The sequence below is a fragment of the Triturus cristatus genome, chromosome 5_2, assembly GCF_964204655.1.
Source record: "Triturus cristatus chromosome 5_2, aTriCri1.1, whole genome shotgun sequence".
In the NCBI taxonomy this organism is placed as follows: Eukaryota; Metazoa; Chordata; class Amphibia; order Caudata; family Salamandridae; genus Triturus; species Triturus cristatus.
The window spans coordinates 730,162,301-730,190,251 of NC_140588.1; positions in this window are offsets into that span (position 1 = coordinate 730,162,301).

The following is a 27,951-nucleotide window of genomic DNA, read 5'->3' on the forward strand; positions in this document are numbered from 1 at the left end:
GTTTTGGTTTGTGATTCTTGATGCAAGGAAGTCTGGTTTGCCAGTGTCTAGAGCTTTGTGGGTGAGACAAGTAGCGTTGAAGCAGCAGAGTGCTTTGATTGGTAGCCACTTTAGATCTTTCATTGAGGGGGAGATGTGATCGTATATCTTTGCTCTGGTGACCATCCTAGCTGTTTCATTTAGAGTGGCTCTTAGTTGGCTAAGTAGGCTTTCAGCATGCCTGTGAGTGTTGCATTCCTGTAATCCAGTCTGGATATATCCAGTGCTTGCATGTCGACTTTTAGTTCATTTGGTGGGAGGAAGGGCTTAATTTTGTTGAGAAGTTTTAGCTTATAGAAGGTGTCCTTTGCTGTAGACCTTATCTGTGTGTTCATTTTAAAATTTGAGTCCAGGGAGATCCACAGAGATTTGGCTGAGTTCGCCAGAGTCAGTTTGCCATTGAGGGTATACAGGTTATTTAGCCATTCTTGTGGCTGTGGAGATTGGCCATGGTTGGACAAAATGATAATTTCCGTCTTTTCTTGGTTGTGTTTTAGGCAAAACCCAGTTTTGAACTTTTATAAGCGTGGCATTAAGCCAGTGATATGTCGCTCAAAGGGGAGGTGACATCTGCATAAAGGTTGTAGGCAATGTTTGCTTGTCTGAGTACTGTGGTGAGGGGTTCCATGTAGATGTTGAAGAGAGTTGATGAGAGGACTGAGCCTTTTATGGACACCTCTGGTGGTGGCAGAGGTGTCGGATGTCGAGTTGCTTATTTTGATCAGTTGTGAGCAGTTGTGCAGAAATGAGGTGAGCCATTGCAGAACTGTGTCATCTGCTCAGATTTGTTGTTTCAGGATGTCCAAAAGTAGATTATGGTTGACCATGTCGAGGTCTAGGACGATAAGCAGGCAGCATCTGTTTGTATCTAGGGATTTGTGAATATCATCTTCTATATTCAGTATCGCTGTTTTCAAGCTGCTTCCTTTTGTGAAACCCGACTCCTGTGAGTTGAGGAGGTTATTGATGTCAATGTGCTGGTTGATTTGGGAGACAACACATTTCACGAGAATTTTTGACAGGAAGAGCAGGTTTGAAACGGGCCTGAAATTGTTGAGGTCCTCTGGGTATGCTTCTGTTTTTTTTTTTAGCAGGGGGGTGATTTGTCCCTGTTTGAGACAGTCAGGCATAATCTCATTGGTCAGGGAGCTGTTTGTTATCTTGGTCCATAAGGGGGTTAAGACGTGGTTGGGGCTTTTTGCCAGGGAGGCTGGGAGTGGGTCTGCCTAGTAGGAGGAGGGCTTGGATCTTGCAATCACCATTGATATGTCCTCTTCTATGAGTGGGTTGAGTGCTTTCCACTGCTTTGGTGCTGTTTGGGACCTTGGGCACTGGTTGGGTCCAGTAGTCTCTACGAGAGAAGCCTCTCAATTGGGGATCGGGGAGTGTGCTGTGGTTGTATTAACCTCTCTTGTGGGGAAGAAATTGCTGGTGGAAGCCCACGTGTTGTGGTCCAGTGGGAGTTTGATCTTTGTGATTTTGTCATTGAAGAATTTGGCAAAGTTGTTGCAGTGTTCCTTCAAGACAGGGGGTACTCAGGAGCGCGGTCTGGCCCAGAGGAAAATGGCCACCAGAGTTGGGAGCTCCGCATCGGGAGGATCCTTTGACAGGAGCGACATTCTCACCTGTGTTCTGGGGGCTGTAACTTCAATGTCTCCTGCATCGTTGAAGCCAGTGGACGCGTTTCATCTGAGGTCCGTGGTTTTCTGAGGCCCGCTGTGACCCATTTTGAGGAATTCGTATCCTGAGGAGAGTGAGGCGGCGGCTGGCCTTCAATTGTCTTGAAGTCCTCAGACCTTGCATGCGCAGAGGCCGTGGCTCCTGTCACTGTCTCCTCCCCCTCTGAATGCGCCTCCGTTGTTAACCTCAAACTCCGGGCAGAGCTGCATGGAGCTTTTGAGAGGTTTGCTTTTATAAATATGACTGCAGTTCGGCAACGGTGGTCCAGGTGGTTATGTGGTGGCTCCCAAGTGAAACAAATGAAATAAAATGAGGTGACTTTATTCATTTAACACTCCCTCAGCAAATTAGTGCAAGTGCTTTTTGAATACAGCAAGAAAGGGAAATGTAATTTTTTTTAAATAAAACCGATTGTTTATCATTGATCAAATCTATAAACCAATATTCGATGGCAAGTTTTACAAATTAATTGGCTTCTGTGACTCCTGCAATTAGCCTAGAAAGACTATAAATAGATTGGGACGACTGGAATTAATAATTAATATCAATTCCTGTCAGCAAGAACGCCAGTGTTTCTGAGACTTATCTTCCAATATTCAGTGTTATAACAAGATAAATTCAGCAGTTGAGGCCAACTTGGAAGGACAAAAATGAATCGGTAATGTTTACATATATCTGCTCTGTTCAATTGTCTTTGTGCTTTCTACTTATTCCATTGGCATTGTTAGGTCATTGTTGGGTTTACTACTTCCCGAGACGCAATCTTGGAGTAGACGTGTGGTGGGCTAATTCACACATACAGTTTTGTTATCTACCTTTGACAATTTTGTAAAGCATAGCACACACAATGAAACCCGCCAGACTTTGTGTGAGTGGAAAGTAAGGCGGTATGACTATAAATTATAGCAGGAATAAACTCAGATTGTCCATATACCTGCAATAGAAAGTAACCTTATATGTAAATTGGCCAATTTCAGCAGGACGACGAAGGAGTTTGTTAATAAGAAATTAAGTGCAGCTGATTAAGATCAGTACAAATTGCCAAATACCGCTTTTATACTGCTACAAGGTTTTGACTTGGCGTCAAAGCCGAGTGTCAAACAGTACACACGGGAGTAAACCCTCTACGCCACCCCTCTTTGCTGAAGTTCTTAAGCAGTAAAGCAGCATGCCCACAAAAGGAAACACTCCTTCCACAAAAGAATCACGTCAGTGTGCCACTACCTCTGCACAAGGTGATGCAATGAATCGTATCCTGCAGGAAATTTCAACTGTCAGTCGACGTCTAGAAGATATGGATGCTAATATGTATCCTCCCTGGCACTAGAGGCCAATTTGATCAGGGCAGAAATTGTGCGATTTCATACGAAAACTGAAGGATTGGATTTACAACTAACAGCAATGGAGAGTCGTCTTGATTCAGTACAAAGAAAAGACCAAGAACCTTTATTCCTTCACAGCAAGATAATTGACTTGGAAGACCGCAGCAGAAGGGATAACGTTCGCTTCTTCGGATTTCCGCAGAATATCGAAGATCAAAATGCTAAAATGTTTCTACGTGACATCCTTCCGAAATTAGTCGGCGTTACTTTTGATCCTCTATTAGAAATACAGAGAGCACATCGTATTGGCCCTCCACGAAAGGATCACACAGCACGACCGTGGCCACTCATTGCTTGTTTTCTGAGACATGAGCAGGCAAGGCAGCTACTAACTGCAGCACACTCGCAAGGATCATTCTCATATGATGGTCATGTCATCTATTTGGCAGCCGACTTTTCTAAAGAGATTAATGAACAATGTAAAGCAATCCTGTCTATCAGACCTCAACTACGACAAATGGACATCAAATATGGCTTATTTGAGCCAGTCCATTTCGCATTACCAAGAATGGAGATTCTAAAGATTTTTATGATCCAGTAGATCTGCAACAATTCCTGGATCACATGAAAATACAAGATATGGACACACAATGTACTTCAATTGATCAAGCCCATACAAGTCTGAATCTCTCACAACAAGCACCAGACAACAAACGACTTCACGTTAGCAATCCACGACACCGAGGAAGAGACCCTGAAAGATCTGTTTATGCCCAGGATGACAAATCCTCAGCGTTACATACTGTCTCTGCCTTTGCACAAGAGCAGCATAGAGACAAATCCCGCTCTCCTCTTAAGTCTGCCTCGGATGCGGATTGACAATAGTAGTATACCAAAATACAGTTGATAGCCACAATTCATGTCACTTCTATAGTTAAGATAAGTACTGTGTTAATAGCTTACACTTTTTATCATCAGAGTGGAGGTGATTATTTAGTTTCAGGGTATGCAATGAGAAGATGCTCAAATTCCGTGCAACTGAGTATTACCCTTAGTGTACTACCTTATATTATATTAGATTACATTTTACTATTGGATGTTATATTATGTCATATTATATAACACTACCTAATTATTACTTTTGTTTCTTAATGTATTCTATTTAAAATATTTGTCATATTTATTCAGCTAATTTCTACCCTATATATATCTATACATAATAAGTATCACTTTTACATTTAATATATAAAATATTTGTTACATTTGCAAAAAATAATAAACCAAATGTTGTCTGCTCAATCTCCCCCCTTATACTATACATATGATTACGTTTCATGTTTTTAAATAGGCCTGATGCATTATCATATTTCTAATTTTTGTATCACAGCAAGATGTATGTTTTTTCGGATTTGCTGCATTAGTTATCCTTTTTGTCGGGGCTCCTCTCTGCAGTGGTGCCCTAGGGGAACTAGACACAACGTTAACAGTTTAGTACTCTTAGTGCTTGAGTTGGTACACAGCAATTTACGCATCCTATTCCCACTCCCTTTCATAATCCTATTACATTTTCAAACTTCTTATTCTAATACTTCTGATACTTTTTATCTAATTTGTTGTTCATATCTTTGTTGGGAGCCAGGAACACTTTTCCTTTCTCCCCTCATACCTTTCCTCATACTTTTTATGTTTTATTCTTATCTTTTCAGAAGTATCCTCCTTACCTCTGAAGATTTTCAGGCCTGCCTTTAAAGTTTGCCTGAATCCGTTTATCTCCATTTATCTCCCTTGGATATTTCTAACATGGCAAGCACACAACCCTTAGGTGTATTAACATGGAATGTAAATGGTCTTACACACTACATCGAAAGGAAAAATGTACTCTCCTATCTCCAATCAAAATGGTTAGATGTGGCATTACTCAAGGAAACACTTGGAGACATTGGAATCTGAAAAAATATGTAGAGATTGGGTGAGCAAGGTGATACATAGCAGTGTACAGATGGGGGAATCTACAGATGCTGGCCCCATTCGCAAATGTAGAGTGGCAATCCTCATTCGTAAATCCCTTCAAGTCACAATATCAAAGACATGGACAGACCCTGATGGTCGTTGTGTTTTCACCAAGGTACATATAGGGGACACATATATCTGTGTGGGATCAATCTATGCTCCAACAGGAGCAAAAAAATCATTCTTCCTTCATCTGAATCGTTTGCTAACAGAAATAGGTGCTTAACAATATCTCATCGTTGGTGATTGAAATATAGTGAGAGACCAAATTTTAGATAAAACAGGCCCTCTAGACAAAAAAAATGCTGCATATAGAGCACTAATGGATGAGATATTGGCAGACAATGGATTAATTGATCACTGGTGTCTTTCTCATCCATCTGATACAGATTATACATTCTCTTCTCCTATCACGGTACATTATCTCACCTAGATTATTTCTTTGTGTCTCAATAAATAGCCCAATTGATTCAAGAATCCTGTATTGTACAGGCAGCATTATCTGACCATTCCCCCAGTTTCCTTAGCACTAGAAATTGGATTACCTCGACCAGGACGCAAACCTTGGTGCATGAACATCCAGAGACATAAATCTCCTGAGGGTAAATCTCAACTAAAAACATACTTTCAAGACTCCCTTTCCACAAATCAGGACTCTGTGGCTTCAGGCAGAATAATCTGGGCTGCGGCTAAAGCTACCATTAGAGGTCAACTAATGTGAGAGGCAGCACTAGCCAATAAAAGGAATGCTGCAAGACAAAAAGAGCTAGAATAGGACATACAATCTTATACCCGCTTATATACAACAGCACCAACATTACCAAATCGTAAATTATTAGAACAAGCCCGAATGGCATTAAACAGCCTCTTTACGTCCAAAGCAGAATTTGCCCTCCAAAGAATGAAGGGGAGAAATTATGAACAAGGAGAAAATGCCGGCTACTGCTAGAGGCACAGTTATGACAAAGGGAAGCAGCTATGGCCATCTCAGCCTTTAAATCATCCCAAGGTAGCTAACTTACCCGGCTACAAGACATAGTGAATTAATTTGCCTCTTTTTACCAATCTCTTCACACACCAGGGGAAAAAATTTATTCAGAAAAGATGACTAATTTTCTTTTGGAGGTGGATCTCCCTCTTCTTTCTGATGAGGGTAGAGCTTTTCTTGAGGGAGAGATCAATAAAGATTTCACGTGCAATATCCTGCTCACCATATCATAAGGCCCCTGGGGAGGATGGATTTTCAGCTGAATTTTATTGCTGGACCGGGCATAATATTATTGATTCTCTGCATGCTGCATTTTAAGAGGTGGATCATGAGAACTCCCTCGGCCCCCTCTGTAACATGCAATAATTGCCGTACTACCTGGGAAAGACCCCTTGATTTGTGCCAGTTATCATCCTATTTCACTTTTGGATTGTGATATTAAAATATTCGCTAGAATTTTAGCTTCCCATCGCAGAAAAGTATTGCCTTTCCTAATACATCCAACTCAAGTAGGGTTTGTTCCAGGACGTTGTTCCAGGAATCATTATGTAATTTGGCCCATACACTATGGTCTGCTACAAATCCTTCACATGATGCATTAGCTTTGTCATTAGATGCTGAAAAGGCATTTGACCGCATTGAGTGGGAATATCTTTTCAAAGTACTGGAACATTTTCGACTAGGGGAACAGTTTATAGCTAAAGTGTGACTATATATGATAACCCTTCTGCTCAAGTGAACTGTGGAGGTTTTCTATCTGACCCATTCCCAATCTGAAGAGGAACTCACCATGGATGCCCTTTATCCCCACTCCTATTCCTTTTAGCTATGGAACCTCTGGAGGCTACAATTTGCCAATCAGATGAAGTCATGGATATACACCTCCCTGCGGATGAGTCTAACCTTTACTTATATGCTGACAACATACTGCTTACTAATCTCTCTCGCTCCCTGCCATCTTTACTTCAAATTATAGATACCTTCTCCTCATTTTCAGGTTATAAATAAAGTGTGACAAAAGTGAAGCATTACCTATATCTGATGGAACCACAAAGGCAGCTATATGTGGTTTTCCATTCCACTGGCAGCCCTCACGCCTTAAATATCTGGGGATTCTGGTGTATAAAGGTATGGAAGGTATAGTTACAAATAACCTGAATCCTCTGATCACCCAAAAGCAGAGTGACTTTGAAAAATGGAAAATTTTAAATCTCTCCATGTGGGGTAGAGTTCAAGCTGTTAAAATGGTCACTCTCCCATGCTTCTTATACCCTAGGCATACTTTCTCTTCACATTCCCTTGTCCACATTGCGACTTATAGTCTCTAAGATAAAAGTCTTTATATAGGGTTCGGTCAACCCTCGCTTAGCGTTAGCAAAATTAAAAGCTCATCACTCACTCTTATGGAGGTATGAGTCTTCCATCAATTAAACACTACACTCTAGCATTACAAATCTCTCAATTATCGTATATACTACTAGGGATTTCTGATGTTCCACAATGGGTTCATATAGAACGACACCTCTTATCCTCAGATTCAGGTCTTTCCGCTTTATATGGTACAGGAACTAGTCATCAGAATCCCAAAAATCCAATTTAATTAGCTATGCGCAAATTCTGGCAACGGGCACACCGCTTATTAGAACTATGTCCAAACATTCATGAAAAAGTGCCTACATGGATAACATAGGCATTTGCATCAATAGAAAAATATAATTTTGGCCCTCATGGAAGTCAGTAGTCATCCAAACCCTAGATCAAATTTTTCATAACGGTGATTTTAAACAGTTTACACAATTAAGAGAGGAATTTAGTTTTCCAATGCGTCAATCCTTGAAATATATCCAGCTTCAACAAAGTTTAAAAAAGCAACTAGGTTCGTCCAGTGGGTACTTCAAAATTCACTAATAGTGTCATATTTGGGTACATGGGGCAAACATAAAGGAGTAATATCTGGTCTTCATAAAACTCTTACATTGCACCTTTATTCTCAACCTCTCTCTCATAAACTTCCCTCCAAATGGCAGGCTTGGCTTTCAATATCCTACACTAAAGGACCTGGTGGAAGAATTAGACAGGGGAACTCTTGAAGCTAGATTAAAATTCTGCCTGTTCAAAATCCTGCATGATTGGCATTGGTCTCCAGTGAAACTGCAGAAAGCCAGGTCACTTTCCCATGCTAACTGCTGGATATGCTCTAATACTAGTTGTGTCACAACCCATATTGTATGTGAATGCCCAATGATACAGTCTTTCTGGATTTATGTGGGTAAAGTCTTAAACTCCTCTATGCCTTTACGCCTTCCACTAACATATGCTTATATTCTTTTTTATGACTTACAACCTTCTCCAAAGATATCTAAACCACAACGCCGGCTTTTCCATACAGCACTGGCCACAGCAAAAATATGCATATTAAGACACTGGAAATCTTCATTTCCCCTTCACAAGAAGAATGGTTGACAATGATAATACACACAGCATCACATGAGAGAGTAATTTATAATCTTCAAAATCAGACTGACATGTTTCTTCAGGTGTGGTCACCTTTCTTGAATATGAATAGTGATACTGATAATAATATTTCCACAACAAATACTCCTATCCCTTAATCTGACATTTTTTTCTTTAGTACTATTTATATATCCCTACCTCCCCACTCCCCCAGACTCCATTCCCTTTAACTTCTTTTAATTTCATCTCATTATACTTTATAGTATCTCACTTTATCATATTCTATTCTAGTTTACTATACTCCACTATATATATAAGCTGCTTTATTCTAATGTATTCATTTAATAACTTTGATTCACTTTATTTTAATTCTCACTACAATGTATTATTCAAGAATTATGACTTACTATATTACTGTTTGATTATAGTTGTAATGATTGAATCCATGTAATCTTAAGTCATGTTGTGATTTCTTTTCACCTCTATGCATTTGTCCCTCTTTTTCCTTTCTTTCCTATTCTCATCTATTTAACTATTCAATCACTTAATTATTCAACTATTTATCTACCTATACAATTTATATATTAACAAATAGTATTTGTTGCATGCATCTCTCTTTTTCCTTTTAATGTACTCCTTTATCTATCATGAAATATTAGATGTTATTGCTATTATTTTTCTTGTGATGAAATTTTGCAAAATGTTAATAAAAAAATTACATCACAAATAAAGACAGGGGGTCATCTATGGTTGGTTTAGTGGTTTGTTGTTTGATGATGCTAAAGAGTTCTCTGGGGAGTTTTTTTGTTTTGTCAAGTGCTTTGCGGAAGAAGGAGGCTTTTTCTTTCAGGATGTAATTTTTGTATTTCCTGCATTCTCTTCTGAACTTGTAGAGGTGGACTGTAGATGGGTTGACTCTCCGGAGTCTTTCAGCAACTCTTACTTGTCTTCTTTCTGAGTCGAGGTCTTTGTTGCATCAGAATCTTGAGGGAGTGTCTCTGTACCTTTTTCAAGGGGGCTAACTGATCCATGATATTTTACTTATATTTGAGGTGCTGGTAGCTACGTTTGTAGGGGTATAGGGTGGGAAGTTAATTAGATAATTAAATAACAATTATTTTTGATTTACTATTGATTATTTAATTTATTTTATATGAAATACATTTTAGTTATATTTTAGGTGCGGCTGGCAGGATTTGTAGGAGTATAGGATGGGAAGGTAATTAATGTCAAAATGTATTAACAATTAATTAATAATGTATTATTAATTATTGAATTCATTATTTATTATGTACATTATGTAATCTTGATTTATTTCAGTTATATTTTAGTTGTGGGGTGCTAGGTTTATTTGGGGTACAGGGTGGGAAGTTAAGTGATAATTAATTGATAATAATGATTAATGTGTAATTAAATATTTAATTGATTAATAATTAGGTAAATTGTGTAGTACATATTTTAGTTATATGTTAGGTGTGGGCTGCTGTGTTTTGTAGTGTTTCAGGGTGGGATTTTCTTTAAGTAATAATCAATTAACTAATTGTTACTTAATTATGTAAATGGCTATCAATTATGTAAATTGCGTTATATTCATTTATTTAGGTTATATGTTAGGTGTGGGTTTGGTATGTTTTAGGCTAGGTTTGTAGGGGTAGAGAATGGCAAGTTAATTCATTAATAATTAAATAACCATTATCTTTCAATTGAAAATTATTTATTAAATAATTTATGAATTTAGTAAATTAGTATTTTTTTAATATGTTCTTTATATATATATATATATATATTATGTAAAGTATTAATATTTATATTAAGAGCTTTATATTTTTTCTAACTTAAAAAGGTTACTCAAATATGTAATATATTTGAAGTGAAGTAGTCTACCTACTGTTGCTTAGACTGGAGTGGAAATAGTAAATCTAACCCTTAAGAAGTACAACTCTTTCCCTTCTATTGCACAGACTGGAGTGGGAATAGTAGGGTGAATCCCTCCATAGTCCAGCACTTTATCTACTGTTGCACAGACTGGAGTGGGAATAACAAATGTAACCCCTCCGAAGACCAACACTTTCCCTACTATTACACAAACTGGAGAGGCAATATTAAACCTAACCCCTCCAAAGTCCAACACTTTCCCTACTGTTGCACATAAAGTAGTGGCAATCGTAAATCTTACGCCTCTGAAGTACAGCGCTTTCCCTACTGTTGCACAGGATGGAGTGGTAATAGTAAATATAACCCCTCCAAAGTCCAACATTTCGCTGCTGTTGCACAGACTGGAGTGGAAATAGTAAATTTAACCTCTCTAAAGTCCAACGCTTTCCCTACTGTTGCACAGACTGGAGTAGGAATAGTAAATCTTACCCCTTCCAAAAGTGCAAAGCTTTTCTCGCTATTGCACAGACTGGAGTGAGAATAGCAAATCTTATTCCTCCGAACGTAAACACTTTCAGTACTGTGCACATACTGGAGTGGGAATAATAAATCTTACACCTCTGAAGTCCCCTGCTTTCCCTAATGTTGCGCAGACCTAAGTGGGAATAGAAAATCTTCCCCTTCTGAAGTCCAACACTTTCCATACTGGTGAACAGACTGGAGTGGGAATAGTAAAATGAACCCCTTTGAAGTCCAATGCTTTCGCTACTGTTGCACAGATTGGAAAGGGAATAGTGAATTTAACCCCTCCGAAGTCCAACGCTTTCCCTACTGTTGCATAGACTGGAGTGGGAATAGTAAATGTAACCCCTCTGAAGTCCAACGCTTTCCTGACTGTTGTAGACTGGAGTGGAAATAGTAAAGTTAATCCCTCCAAAGTCCAATGCTTTCCCTACTGTTGCACAGGTTAGAGTGGGAATAGCAAATGTAACCCCTCCGAAATCCAACATATTCCCTACTTTTACACAGACTCAAGTGAGAATAGTAATTCTTCCCCCTCTGAAGTCCAACGCTTTCCACTCTGTTGCACTTTTAATCCTGCTTCAATAAAAGCTAAAGGCTGGTTCTAAAAAGGCTTTGAGTATAGCTTTACTACTGACATTAGGAAAGCGCCTGCCCTATCAAACATCTGAAAACATTTCCCAACTCACTCTTTCGATTTTAAACTAATCCCCGACCTCTGAACTTTTTCTCTGTATATTTTGTCATATGATGTGTTCTTTGCCTCTAATGCCGATTTCCCTTTTTACTGCCTCGTACTGTTTTTCCTACATTTTGGTTTTTACCATAAAATATGGTTCCATGTATTTCGATACTGAGTTACACGTAATGTACCAAAGGCATGGTTCGTAAAATAAATAGAATACATAAAAATATACGTAATGTGGTACATTATTTTCCATACATGGTCATGTACATGTTACATAGCATTAACAGTAGCATCAGCAATAGCCTTCATTTTAAGTATGGCTCAGCACACTTACAAAGCACAGTTGATTCACCTCACATTGCTTGCCAAATAAATGACATTGAGCACACTTGCTGTCTCATTTGAATTTGTGGAAGGAGGTACATGTTTCTCTACTTATAGGCAGAAGTCCTTTTGTTTTTACATGTTTCTAACCCGTTTGTACTATGTGCAGATAAAAGCTAATTGGACCTTTCCTCATTGGTTCCTACATTTTTGTATAATATTTTTTTCATTTGTCTGTAGGTGCTTCTTCATAGAAGTTGTATAAAGACCATGATTTCGGAGAAGCAGGGAAATAATGGAATACAGGAGGGCGAAAGACAGGGTGGGCACTTAAAAATGAAAATAAAGGAGAAAAGAAAATGCTCTCTTGTAAGAAGCGGCATAGAGAGAACATCCCTTTTGGCTGCTATAACATGCTTAGAGACAAAACACTGAGGAGTTAGAGGTATGTGTACTAAGTGATGTCATAGGAGAAAACAGATCACATTTAAGAGTTTATCTGATATTCAAGATCCAAAGCATAATTAGTAGCAGTCATATTTAAGTATCATTTTGAACATACGTCAATAAAAGTTTACATTCGTTAGAAATACAATTGCCAAGAAGAGAGTTTTCTTATGACAAGAGATACTGAGTTATTTTCATTTTTTTTATCATTGTCCAGCCACAATCAAAATCAATGTGAGACTTTATGAGAAAAGTTACACATAAAACTGGGCAGGATTAAAATCGAAAACACAGATATAGATTAACTCAATAGTACAAAGCATCCTTCATTGTATGTGAAGGTACTGTTTTGTGAGTGTAGGGGAATGGGCTGGTTCTAACCAGAGTGAAAAAAAATATCCCAAATCCTTCCCACAAAATCAGTGGTTTGAAAAGGCTTGATTTCTTCACCCTGAAGAGAATTCATCAACCCCTCCTGGGTGCCTTCGTCTCAAGGGTCCATCCATGGAATAGTCTTTCCCCTTCTCCCAGAGGTCAGGGCAGTGTCATTATCATGGACTGGGAGCACCACTTAATCTAGCTGATTGCCCTCTGGGTGGAGTTCAGGCAACCCATGACACTCCTCAGTCTGAATAACGTGCTCAGTCCTTAGTTGGAAGCCATTGGAAACCTTCACAGAACCCACAGACCTCTAGACGATCTCTTTTTTAGTCTCAGACAAAAGAAACCCTTCCCCTATCCTCACCTCAGTTAGCTCGGGAATTCCAACTTGGATATTTGCCTGGCCTTCCAGGACTTCCAGGGCAGTGTCATGGCGCAGGTCCTTAAGGTTGCACGTTATCCCATGCATCACAGGGGTCTGCCTGCAATGGATCTCCTCTCTGAAGTCTCAAAAGTCAGCACAGATAGTCCTCCAAATTGGGAATGGAAATTACAATATGAGGACTCCACTGTGCCAGCAGGTAATGACAAATACATTGGCTTAACTGCCAGGTGACTTACCTGCCTCCTACAGTTTCTTATTCTCTGAGATCCCTGAGCACATTCGTTAGCCTACGTTTTCTGGGAGTTCATCGTAGAAGTGAACTGAGCTCTACCACCCAAACCTTCAAGCAGAGGAGCAGACAAATATTTCCTTCTAGCTGACCTGGGTCACAATTACCTTATTCTAGGCAACAACCCTATGGGGCCGATTCCGATTCCGGCCGCAAAACGAACCGACCGACACGGACCCGGACCGAATACCGACCGACACGGACAAGCACCGTACGACCCGTGCAGTACGATGCAACGCGTGTGAATTACAACTGACACATACGGAATACAAGCCATACGACTGAGCCGTAGGGAAAATAGTGATCCGGCCGGAAAACCGGCGCGATTTTCACCGACCGACACGAACCCGGAATGAACCCGACCGACCCGTACCTGCGTGTAAAACCAGACCGACTCGCACGGAGACCAAGCCGCACGACCGACACGCACAGAAAACCGGGCCCACAAGCAATAGAGATCTTCGCGACCGACGCGTATGAAACACAGAAAATAGGCAGCGTGAACAAGGCGGAGAAGCCCGCACGAGACAACAGCAGCGTCCGTTTCCTCACATGAACGTCTCCTTCATGCCTACAAAACCCAAAGGAAAAAAGACAAAAAAAGGAACAAACAAGCAATGACAAAGCCAATAAATATTTTTTTAAAAACTGGAACTAAGACACAACCACAACTCCAAATATATAAAGGACTACAATCACTACCATCATCCCTTGCAAACAGGAGACACAGCCAGCAGCAAACACCAGTACACAGCAACCACAGACACACTCACAACTGACCCATCACACAACCCACACACCATCAGCACCTCATACAAAAGCACACACACATACAGCCAGCAAAACCAACACCAACCCACCCTCACTTGCACCCTCACACACACATCCCTCACCACCACCACCCATCACCATGCCCCCAAAGAAGAATGCAAAGTTCACAGATAGTGAGTTAGAAGTGCTGGTAGATGAGATCATCAGAGTAGAACCACATTTGTTTGGTACATTGGTCCAAAGGACCCCCATGTCACAGAAAACCAAAATGTGGGCGAGGATTGTGGACAAGGTGAACGCTCAAGCACCAGCAAGGCGCACAAAGGACGATATCCAGAACAGGTGGTATGATGTGCGCAGGAGGGTCAAGAAACTCATCGAAAAAGATCACGCCCTGAGTCAGTGCACCGGCGGTGGCCCTCCTGCCAAACCAGTCTACTTCAGGACCTGGGAGGAGAAGGTGCGGGACATCCTACCACCAGAGAGCGTCCATGGGCTAACAGACATACCAGAGCCTGGTGAGTACACAAACAACATACCCAAGAATGTGTGGCAAGGGGACAGTGAAACCATGCAACGCAAGCAAAGCTACACTAACCAGTAGATAATCATACCAAGATGTGCATGCCAGTCAGACAAACACAATACATGCCATCTCATAGTGACTTGGATATGTGTCATGACATGCACCAACCTACAAACAAATAGAGCAAGCCAGTGGCACAAAGCTAAATAGACACTGCCAGACAGTTTGCCACCACAAACACACTACCTCACAGTGCAGCTGACTGACAGGAAGGAATAGTGGGGATGCAGGTGAAGTGAGTGTATCCAAAAGCATGATGGGGCCTGTAGTCACAGATAATGCTCCCCCTCCTGATTGGCCCATCAAGACCTCACTGAAACATGCCCACATCACAGGGAGTGGAAAATGACTGACAAGATGGCTGACACTGGCTCCTGCTGTGGGGAGCACAAGGCCCTGCTAGGGGTTGTGTGCAAATCAGAAGCAGGACACCACTGACTGACATCTTGAAAGACAACTTGCACGCCCTACAATGGAAGCACGTTTCATGATGGGAAGGAAGACTGACAGCCCTGAGCATACTTACCAGCATGTGGAGACACCCCCCTCAACACAAACTTCACACAACTCACTGGGTAGAATGCATTGACACACACCTCAGTGAAATATCAGCAAAAGATACCCCATACTGGGTGCTGCTGTGTGAAGCACAGGGTCTCTCTTTGGACTTGTAGCCAAACAAACACCAGGATTTCACAGTCAGCCATCTTGCCATTGCTGTCACACTCCCTCACAGGGAGTCAAGAGGAAGGAAGTGTGTGCATGCTGGGAAGGAGGGTGTATCCAAGAGTACGAAGGGAGTTGCAGTCACAGACAATCTACACCCACCCACATGGCCCAGCAAGCTCACACTGAACCATACTCGCCTCACAGAGAGTGGGAAGGGACTGACAAGATGTCTGACACTGGGCTCTGTTGTGGGGAGCACAAGGCCCTGCTGGGAAATGGCCACCAACAAACACCAGGACTTCACAGTCAGCCATCTTGCCATTGCTGTCACACCCCCTCACATGGAAGCAGAGTCAAGAGGAAGGATGTATGGGCCTGCTGAGAAGGGGGTGTAGCCAAGAGTATGATGGGAGTTGCAGTCACAACCACCCAGCACCAAATGATGAGGATTCCCAGTCCCAGACTCTGGCGGACACTGAGCTCTCTAGTCTGACTCTGTCTCTGTCCTCTTCGGAAGACGACGACCAACCTGGCCCCTCCGGTGTGAGGCATCATGCAGCACGAGCAGCATCAACATCTGCACCCCCTGTACCCACGCCTCCAGCATCTGGAAACCGACAGGGCGCCCCCGCCAACACGGACAGACCAAGGCCAATGAACACCCACAGCACAGGGACACAGGACCCCCCAGAAGCTACAGCAAGCACCACCAGCAACACCACCCAAGGGGTCCCAGTGTCAACTGTGCGTCCCGCCACTGGTCCTGCCCGTGTGGATAGGGGTGCTGGGAGGGGTGGGAGGCAGAGGGCGCGCCTTGCAGAGGGGTCTGGACTGCATGATGACCCCCACTTGGCACGCATCATAGATGCGTACCAGGATAGCACCGGAGGATTTTGCCAGGTAGTGGGGATCCTCAAGGACATGCAACAGGGGCAGGTCACCCACCATGCCTGCATGGAGGCCAAGTGGGATGCCCTTACTGCAGTACATCGGGACATACTGCAATGCCTCCGCCAGATCAACACAAACCTGTCCACAACTCCCTGTGTGGCCACAACATCTGTCGCAACACCATCTGCCAGTGCCACAGGGAGGGAGGAGGTCTCTGGCGGAGAGTCCCTCGCACCGCACAGGCCTGCACCTGAGGATCCCCCCCCCCGGAAGAAGAGGGGTCATCCGAAGAAGGACATGTGAGAGTCAGATGTCCCAGCACATCCCCCAGGGCCTCTAAACCTGTTCTGGACAATGTTCTTTGTGCGCAACCCGTTCACCTTGTCCAATCGCACACAACTCGCCCACATGACACGGAGGGTTCATGTTGGGCAAATGTAGCAGATCCAATGTAGCAGATGACTGTGGACTTTACTCTGGACATTTCATCTACAAGCACTTCCAACTCAACTGTGAACTTTGGATTCCAAAGCCAATGTACAGCACCCACCATCCTGTGCACTTCCCTCACACATGTTTGAAATTAAACTCACCAGTACACCATACTTGCCTCTGTTGTGATTCCAACTTGTCATGTGTAAGGGAGATGTCGATCTGCTACACAACACAGTGCATGCCAAATACTGCAACAATGTGACCAACGTAAGGTGAGTCATGGTGATGTGACACATGTGAGGGAGACACACCACTATGGCACCACAACACATACTCACCATGGCCATGTTACTCATCCCACACAATGATGTTGACCTGAAACACATTGGCATGCACAGACACAACACCAACCTCAGTCAGTGGTAACAAGTCCACAGGTGAGGTAAGCAGATGTCAGTAAGATGTGAGAAGACAGACACGCACATAACAAAGCATAGCACAGGTTCATTACACACCAGCAACACGTTTATTCTACAATAGTTGCACGGTAATCCTACATAACAGTGGACACACGCTCACAAAGTTTTGGAGAATTGAAGTCCAGGGATGTGTGGTATATCAGTTGATGGGAATTGACAATTTCAACACTGGTGTTGGATTCTGGGTGTTGGGGGTCAGTGTTGAACAAACAACAGGCTAAGTAACCTGTGAAGGACAGACACAAGACACAGTCAAAATCACAGCAGAACAGGAGAGAAATGCAATACACATGCACAAAACATGTCGTAAGAAACCTACACAGAGACAAGTTAGCAGTACTACCCTATTGTGGAGTACACACCACATGAATGGACACATCACTGCACGCATCCTGTCAAGTGGCACACAGACACACTCAGACAGCAACAGAGCTGCCACAACACATTCCAGGCTACCTCCATACATTGATATAACAACCCTTGAAACTCACATTCAGGTGAAGAAGTTGTTGATGAGCTGTGAGCGGACGTCACCCTCATCCTCATCATCACTGGCATCTTGGCCCAGGCTGGGATCCTCCACAGGTGCCGGAGGTTGGTCATCGTCATCGTCATCCTGGATGAGAGGCACCTCCTTCTGCAATGCCATGTTGTGTCGCATGCAGCAGACAAGGATTATTTTACACACCTTTGCAGGCTCATATGGGAGGGCCCCTCCGGTCTTGTCCAGGCAGCGAAAGCGGCTTTTCAGGAGGCCGAATGCCCGCTCAATCACCCTCCTGCTCTGACCATGTGCCTCATTGTAGCGCAGCTCAGATGGTGTCACAGGGTTCCTGAGGGGTGTCAGCAACCACGGCATGTTGGGGTATCCGGAGTCACCTACACACACAAAAATGAACAAGTAGCTGAGTTTTGTAGGAGTGCGGAATACAACATTGACAAACACACACAATGAGAAACAGTCAGTACTCACCGACAAGCCAGGCATGATGAGCTGGCAACTGTGAGATCAGTGTTGCAATGCGACTACTCCTCATAATGTAGGCATCATGCGCAGAACCAGGGAACCGTGCACACACATGTGTGATAGACATGTCAGCAAGACAGACCACCAGAGCATTGATGGAGTGGTAGTGCTTCCTGTTCCGGTATGCCTGCTCCTGTGCCTGTGGTGGTATCAGGGCCATATGTGTCCCATCAGTAGATCCGATAACGTTCGGCATCCTCCCCAGTGTATAAAAGTTCATCTGGGCTAGGGAACTTTATGTACAGGTCTAGGAAATGCAACATCCCCTCCAAGACATCGCATAGCACCCGACTAAACATTGTTTGCGACATACCACCAGCAGTAGCCACAGTGTACTGGAAGGTACCAGTAGCAAAGAAGTGCAGGGCTGCCATCACCTTCACCTCTGGGGTCAGTGCTGTAGGGTATGTCCGGCCACGTAGCAGATGTGGCACCAACTGCTCCGCCTACTCCTCAATCAGTGGCGGGTGAAGCGGTACCGTCTGATGCAGTCGCGTTCCTGCTGGTTGCAAGGTCTGGGAACGGTCTATGGACAGCTGGTGCCCTGCAGTACAGAGATGCACAAAGGAAGATTGTCAGTTCATCCACACATGTGGCCATGACCAGGCTCGATATCACATGATAGATCATGACATTACACAATGTACTGAGGTGTGTGCTGTTGGGCATGGACGCAAGGACACATATGTCACCTACGTGACCACCACCTCACATCTCAATTCCACATGTGCACATGAGTCCCATGTAGTGCAATGGCCAATTATCTGGCTGTGGTACAAAAGGCGGTGGTGATGGACGGAGCATCAGAACCAACCAAACACTCACACCCAGTCAACAGATCTGGGTTTGATCCATCACCGTTCTATAGCCCACTCTGCCACCCCAGTTCAGACATGGCCATATGCAAATCAGTCTGACCCTGTGCCTCATGGGAACAGTTCAGCCCGAACTGCCAAGCCATGCCTTCCCTGGACCGGAAACAAGCTTCCTAGGACCGGTTTCTGGCATTTCAGCCGTCTTCAGCCAGGCTTGCTTGAATCCAGTGGCAAAGTGAGCAAGGGACTCACGTCTGAGCATACCCTGCCAACTTATGGCGAACAAAGCGGTACAAAGGGGGGGGGTGATTGACGGAGCATCAGAACCAATCAAACACTCACACCCAGTCAATAGATCTGGGTTTGATCCATCACCGTTCTTTAGCCCACCCTGCCACCCCAGTTCAGACATGGCCATATGCAAATCAGTCTGACCCTGTGCCTCATGGGAACAGTCCAGCCCGAACTGCCAAGCCATATGGCCATGTCTGAACTGGGGTGGCAGAGTGGGCTAAAGAACGGTGATAGATCAAACCCAGATCTGTTGACTGGGTGTGAGTGTTTGATTGGGTCTGATGCTCTGTCCATCACCACCCCCTTTTGTACCGCTTTGTTCGCCATAAGTTGGCAGGGTATGCTCAGACGTGAGTCCCTTGCTCACTTTGCCACTGGATTCAAGCAAGTCTGGCTGAAGACGGCTGAAGTGCCAGAGACCGGTCCTAGGAAGCTTGTTTCCGGTCCAGGGAAGGCATGGCTTGGCAGTTCAGGCTGGACTGTTCCCATGAGGCACAGGGTCAGACTGATTTGCATATGGCCATGTCTGAACTGGGGTGGCAGAGTGGGCTAAAGAACGGTGATGGATCAAACCCAGATCTGTTGACTGGTGTGAGTGTTTGATTGGTTCTGATGCTCCGTCCATCACCACCCCCTTTTGTACCGCTTTGTTCGCCATAAGTTGGCAGGGTATGCTCAGACGTGAGTCCCTTGCTCACTTTGCCACTGGATTCAAGCAAGCCTGGCTGAAGACGGCTGAAATGCCAGAAACCGGTCCTAGGAAGCTTGTTTCCGGTCCAGGGAAGGCATGGCTTGGCAGTTCGGGCTGGACTGTTCCCATGAGGCACAGGGTCAGACTGATTTGCATATGGCCATGTCTGAACTGGGGTGGCAGAGTGGGCTAAAGAACGGTGATGGATCAAACCCATATCTGTTGACTGAGTGTTTGATTGGTTCTGATGCTCCGTCCATCACCACCCCCTTTTGTACCAATCATCTGGCTGTGTCACCCAACCTATGTACTGCTGTGACATTCCAAACACACACCACAGTGACAAGTGAGGCCTGATGTCTCCCAGGCATCACAGATCTTTGCCATGCAGAAACCCAGGGTCCCTGTATTGCCACAGCGACACTGGCATGTACATAGCGTATCACGTACACACCGCAAGGCAAGCGTAAGTCCCACAGGTAGTGGCCACTGTTGTTCCTGCCGGCCCTACATGTACGTCTCTTAGACACACACACCATCAAGGTTGATGCATATACCACATGGATGTGGAGACTGTCACCCATTGGGCTCATTTGATCAGACACATCTGAGACACAACATGCACACAGACTGTGGTTGCCCATCAGTATTGTGGCTACAGGTCTCACTGTGACGTACATGCCATCACCCCCTGGACTCAGGGTGTATGTGACATGCACAAAACATATCCAACATGAAACTGTGTCAGTGACTCATGCCCATTACTGTACAATTGCACATCACAGTGGTAATGTGCACAACACACAAAGGATTCTGCCCCCATGTACACGTGCACAGCCTGGGAGTGGCTGCACAAAAGTGCCACCCAAAAAACCAGAGGTGCCCCCCCAAAACACCCAGGGAATCCAGGCTTACATGCCATGGGACACTGGGTGGGCAATGCTGTAGTGTGGTAGGTGTGCACAGGTGTTCCTGGCTGATAAATGTGTGTTGAATTGTAGAATAGTCACACTAATGAGATCCGACGTGGGTGACAATGCTTACGCATTGCACGGTTCATGACCTAGCCGTGCGTATGCTTAGTCATTGAATGCAATGGGGCCTGACACGGGTGACAATGCGTACGCATTGTACGGTTCATGACCGAGCCGTGCGTACGCTTTGCCATTGAATGCAATGAGGTCCGACGCGGGGGACTATCATGCATATGTGTCGAGCAGGCATGGTCCAAGACAGGCGTACGTCTTGGCCATTGAATCGTATGGAGACGGGTGCATGTGTAGTTTCAAAATACGCGTTGTACAGTCAGTTGCCCGAGCCGGGCGCACCCATTGGCTCCGGACTGTCATGGAGACGGATGCGGATTCAAAACTTGTACGAGTTGTGCACTGGAAATTCAGTTGGATGCCTACAACAATGTTGCAATTTCAAGTGTTTCATGAAGGTGAAGATTTGAACAATGCGGAAGGCATGTACGAGTCGTACATTTAAATGGATTGGCCAGATTCATAGAATGCAATCGTGTTAGACCTATCACTTGGGACACATGGCACAGAGTCTGCCTCTGCAGCACAGATATAAGGCTGGCTGGCTCCCAGGGAGCTCACTTGACTGCACTACATGCTACTGGACCACATCCCTGCTACCACTGCTGCTGTCTCTGCATCCTCTGGCTCCTGCTATGGCACGTACTCTAAGGAGGGCCCCAGCCTTCACTGAGGAGGAGAACCAGGCCCTGCTGGATGGGCTCCTTCCACAGTACAGCAAGCTCTATGGGAAACCAGGGGAGCAGGTGAGTGTGCAGTCCACTGCCTTACTAATTATGCATGTTGTCTGACTACTATCAGTACTAGCATTGTGTACACCAGTGGCAAGCATTCTCACTGAGTACTTTCATCCCCCAAAGTGTGTAGGTACATGTAATGAACAGGTGTCCTGCTGCTAAAGTACATTTGTGCAAGCTTAAACTATCCAGGCATTGTTAACATGTCAGACATGCAGGTGATTTGTCCTTCCCCATGGTTTCACTACCTGTGTAACTCATTTCCCTTTATGATGATGACATGTATATCCAAATGTGTGCTGCACAAATATGGGGCATGTATGTTAATGTACTTTTCACTTTGTCATCCTCATAGGTTGATGCCCACCAGAAGCAGGAGATTTGGCTGACCATCGCCCGGGCTGTTCGTTCGGTGGGGGTCTACAAGCGCCGGATCCGCTACTACCAGAAGAGGTGGCAGGACCTTCGGGGCTGGACCCGGAGGATAGCTAGAGTCCAGCTGAAGCTGCCACCTCTGCGCCGGAGGGGCAGACACTGGACCCTGACCCCCCACATGCTTCGGATACTGACGGTGGTCTTCCCAGACTTGGATAGGCAGCTGAAGGCCAGACAGCATCAGGAAGGGGGTAAGTCCATGCCTAATGTGTTTACTATGTCTGACATGCTAATTGCAGTCTTTTGGCCTGGTCACACTTCCACATTACGTAGCTCTTGTAGTCCAATACTCATGTCCCTCAATTGTGTGATGCACCCTCCTCATCTGTTCCACAGGTGTGGCCCCTACAGTCTGTTGCTTGTGTCACTAGGGCACTGTGTCCCGGCAGTCAGCTATGCTTCAGCTACCAGACAGCATCTGTTCCCGTGACTCTGTTGTGTGTTTCATGGGTGGGTCAATTGTTTGCACAATGCCTGAGATCTGACATGTGATCTGTGTGTGTCCTTGAGATGTGTTCCAATTGCTGGTCTGACTCACCACATGTGGCTGGGGTATTCCAAACAAACCCATGCAGCAGGGGACTCTAATTTTGGGGCCTAAGGAGTGTGTATATCAAGTATGGCACACTTGCTTAGCCACCTGACTACTGTCCAGGGCCAAACACTGTTTCATGAAGACCTGGCCCGTCATGCCTCCTCAAGGGCATTTAGTAACACTCTGTAATCCCACTCCTGAGTATCAAATTACAGGTTGTGATTAGTGACATGTGCCCTCAGGTGTCTGCCTCTGTGTCATTAGGGTGTGGCTTGTTGTTACGTACAACTGGGGTGTCCATGATTCAGAGGGTCAGCATGACATCTGAGATGTGACTGTGAGAGACAAGACCTGTGTGACATGTAGGTGTGTGATCATCTGACAGCGCACAATGGTGTATGCAACTGTGTCCTTCATGCAGCTGGGTTACATGCATGGCAGACTGTGATGTGTTAATGTACAGGGAGTTGTGTTTGCAGAGACTCATATGTCTGATTTGCATGATGTGGGGTCTTCTGGGATCTGTATATGTTGTTTGCAGGGGATGGGCAAGTGCGCCGGTCATCTGCAGAGTTAGCTTTACCCCTGAGCTAGGATTGTGAGTCAGTGCATATTGTTGTTGTCTGGATGCCCTGCCCCTGTGACAGGAGACAGTGTTGGATGACTTTCCAGGCATCCCAGTGCCATGGCATTTAACGTTCTATGAGTGATCCTGCATTGTGTTCAAGTTTGCACCATGCATCCCATTGAGGCATTGCCCATCAGGACATGAGAACATCATAGTGTGTGTTGCTGGCATGCATCACAAGCATGTGAAATGAGTCTCTGCCCATCCCTTCATCCAGACACCTGTACTGAGTCAGTAGCAAGAGATGTGCTGTGTGTATAGTGACATACTCCTACATGTTCACTTGCATGTCCAAATGAGGTGTGGATGGTGCATGTCGGCACATTGGGGTATTAGAATCCAACATGCAACAGACATATGTGTGCAAGTCAAGGAGGGATATGTGTGCCGTGGTTGATGTTGAGAATGACAATTGGCTTATTCTAAACAGTGTTGGCACTTAGAGCTGTGTTCAGCTGATTATGCCAGGGTTTGCCCTGTGATGTGATGTACTCACTGTGGTGTGTGCAGTCGGTGCAGGGGACTGATGTTGTTCTCTTACTTCCTATTCCTATCCAGATACATCCACGGCCACAGGAGGGGACAGCTCCACGGTCCAGGAGGAGCCACAGATCCTGACAGGGACAGAAGGAGAGGAGTCGGGGAGACCCAGTGGCACGGAGGGCGAGTGGAGCCACACAGAGGAGTCGTCAGCACCATCACCCCCAGCTGAGGGCCACAGCAGCTCTGAGGATGACTCCCTTGTGGAGGCGGGTGTCAGCAGCCACCAAACCCCAGCTAGTGAGGTTGTCCCCGCCATCGCCAACACCATCACCATCACCACCCTCCCATCGGCTCCCATCCCAGTGGTCGGTGGAGGCTCCAGTGTTCGGGAGAATGTCTCCTTTGTGCCAGGCACTGCACCCCCTGCCTCTGTGTCCCCTGCTGCCCTGAGTGTGGAGGCTGTGGACTTGCGTCGACAGATCCATGTAGGGCAGACATCAATGCTGAGTGTCCTCCATGCACACACCAGTCTGTTGACACAACTGGTGTCGTTCATGGAGGGCATTTCATCGGGCATGTCTGCCCTACAGAGGACCAATCAGTCCGTGGCCTCCTCCCTGATGGCAGCAGTGTCCCTCCTCCAATAGTCCTGCACCGCTCCTACCCCTGCACCACCCATGGTTCCTAGCAGTCTACCTGTCCCAAGCACACAAACACCCAAACCAAGGGCTAGGCGTGCACACAAGCAAGCGCAGGGGACTGATACCACACTCACAGGGGCTGGTTTAAAACACACAGTCATCCACAACCACACCAATCCACAAATCATAATGTACAGGACATTGTGGCTATTGCAATTCAAAAACTTCCTCTGTTCCCAGGGGGTTTTGAAACCCAGCTCGATATCTTTACTAGCTTTTGTTAGACAACATACATTGTATGTTCCACAAGGGAAATGTCCCACTACTTCAGGGAGGTTCCACAGTGTGTTGACAACAAACCAAAGACATCAAGCTGGGTTTGAAAACCCCCTGGGAACAGAGGAAGTTTTTGAATTGCAATAGCCACAATGTCGTGTACATTATGTTTTGTAACTGCCAATTAAAATACATTGGAATGACCACTCGGAAACTCAAGATACGATTAAATGAACATCGTAGTACATTCAGATGCGGAAAAACAGTCACAAAAATGAAGCGTCATTTTCAAACAACAGGGCATACAGAGAATCACTACACATGGTCAGTGATTGAAAGACTACCAAATACATGTAGCGAAAAACAACTTTTGAAGCTTGAACAAAGATGGATTTACCGTTTGTCAAGCGTTGCACACGGTTTGAATGAGGAAATCCCGTGGACAATGCTGATGTAATACGATCAACAATAGAAAAATAAGGACACCGGTTTGCCATCCTTATTTGGAAAAGAGTAGGGTGGATAAAAATTAGAGCTCTGTATACCAAATAAACATCATCCCCCTCCATAATTCCAGGATATTAATAGTACACAGCAATAAAAGAGAAAGTCTAATACAAGACCATCAATCATATACCTACATGTGGAAGACAACCGTGTGATGGGATTGTTTTCTGAAGCTCACATCAAGGGCAATACAATTGCCTACCCCTGTGTCTCAATAAAACTGTATTGCTCACATACACGCATATAACAAAATATTAGTTACATACAACTACGAAGAAAAATGCACTACAACCGAGTGTAAATGTGTGAAAAACTTCCATTTACCAACACTTTATTAACGCGATAATTTTGTGTGCAGGAATACTTTATACACTCCATAAAATCGACATGTGAGCATACAATCAAATACTACACTTCCCAGAAGCCAATGCCCTCCTTAGGCGCCGGAAAGGGAAATTGCCGTCAGAGACACCCTAAGCCAATCAGGAAGAGGCATACTGAACTCGCCCTTCCTAACTTACGTACTTGGAAAAAGACCAACAAGGTACTTAAGATGCCGCTTCGCCATTTGTGATACTCGGCGGCGGGCGGTCTGTGAACTATAGGTAGAGAAATGGTATCTGATCTTTGACGAAGTAAGTCGTATGCATGAAAGTGACTAATGTGGTATGTTAACCTTCAACAAAGGGAAATTTATCGATGTGAAGGTGAAGGGCACAATCATATGAATTGAGTGGAAATTTCATAGACTAAATGAATAATCAGCACAGAAACTGACGCGCATTTGCCAGAAACTCGACTCGGTACATGAATATCTTTGTTTGTACAGAACTCAAGGGGTAAAGTAACACCCAATATAGAGACAATGTAGGGGCACCCGTATTAAAAATACGATGACGGGAGATGATGTGTGCGTGTGCAATATGTTTACACGTAGAGGAGTGTCAATACAATCATAACGAGGTCACCCGTTTCTTTGACCTGCTAAAAGTACGATAACGCAATAAGGTTGATGAAGATATTTAACCTCTACAGTACAATACAGCATGGTGAAATAATAAAAGTGAATGCCATAGACAAAATGACGGCAAAGATACCTTCTAGGAAACAGTATATGTATCAAATGTTTCCCGTTGTTTAAATAATAAGATTGAGGTTTTAGCTGGAATTCAGGTGAAATAAGCATGAGATCCTAAGGGGTATATATATTAGATAGTTCTACTGAATAATGATTAAACAAGAAGATACTACTATCAAAACTTACCAAACAAGAGGGTCCATTTATTTTTCCTTTTTTAGTGTGTGACTACAAGACGACACCATAGCACACAAGACCCACATGGTGCTCAGTAACACCATATAGTAGGTGAGAACAGTCAATGATAATGTTATTATGCATTATTTAGCATGGAATAACACCCAGACTGGGACCATTGGTGTATGTTTTTGCTTGGGTCACAATTTTGTTCAGCACAGAGCATGTCCCTCTGAAGAATAATACATATGACGGACAGTATATAAAGATTTGATGGTAAAACTGTTCAATAGATTCAGTACGATGACTCACACCTTCTGTTTTTAACTTTTTTAGCACAATTACAGAGATCACAATGGGAAACAAACAACTTTGAGGTAGCAGCACTGATGACGTAATAGTCCATAGATAATTATCACCTAAATCACTCTGACTAAGTGCATTGAACAAGTCACAGTGTGAACAGTATATGTACAATTTACCTATACAAGATCCCCAATACAAATCTATTTGTCCAAATATTTCTTGCTTCTTTTGTCTTCTAGAAAAACTACTGGATGAATAAGGAATATAGGTGAGTGCAATAGGCCTCATTCTTGTTTTGCATGAATCAAGTGCTAAACATAAGGCAGGGACACCGAAGAGTAGACATTCTAGCCCTGAAAAAGGCCCCAGACCCGGAAGGGCTTATGTTGAGAGCCGAAACATGTTGGCACTTTAAAGAGGGTATATTTGAATAAATTGAATTCAAAAGAACCCCATTGATTTCACGTTTTTATCTTATAGCCCAGGTACCCTAGGAATAAAGTATAGAGTTGGGATATACCTGTAGGTATTTTTATTATATCACCCATCTGGTTCCCTGCATAACCAGTCGATACTTTATATAAGAACTCCCATAACATCTTTGGTTGAGTCCACCCAGGCAGTACCATCTTACCTGGGTGTGGAAAGACGCCAATGATGAAGCATGTCACTATTAGTGAGTGAGGCGTCTTCTCCAATATCTTTGAATATTCCATCACCCAGAGTGGTTATGTACTAGGACATATTATTTGTTCAGGTATCCCCTGGTAAAAAACTGATTTTGAAAATCTGTATACCCGGTTGGGGAGAACAGAAAACATCTTTGTCAGGTTGTCATCGATGCAGTCTCTTTTACATTTTACATGTTTTACTCCATCTTGTATTCCCTAATGGTATATGCTTTTTTCTGATATTGTTCTTCTATAGTTTCCTTTTTTCATGCGATATAGGACTCTTTTGTAGTGCATAAAGTGAGCTGAGTCGCCTATATGTGTCTGGGTGTTTTCAGTAGTGGGTGGATTTCATGATGGTGCACAAAT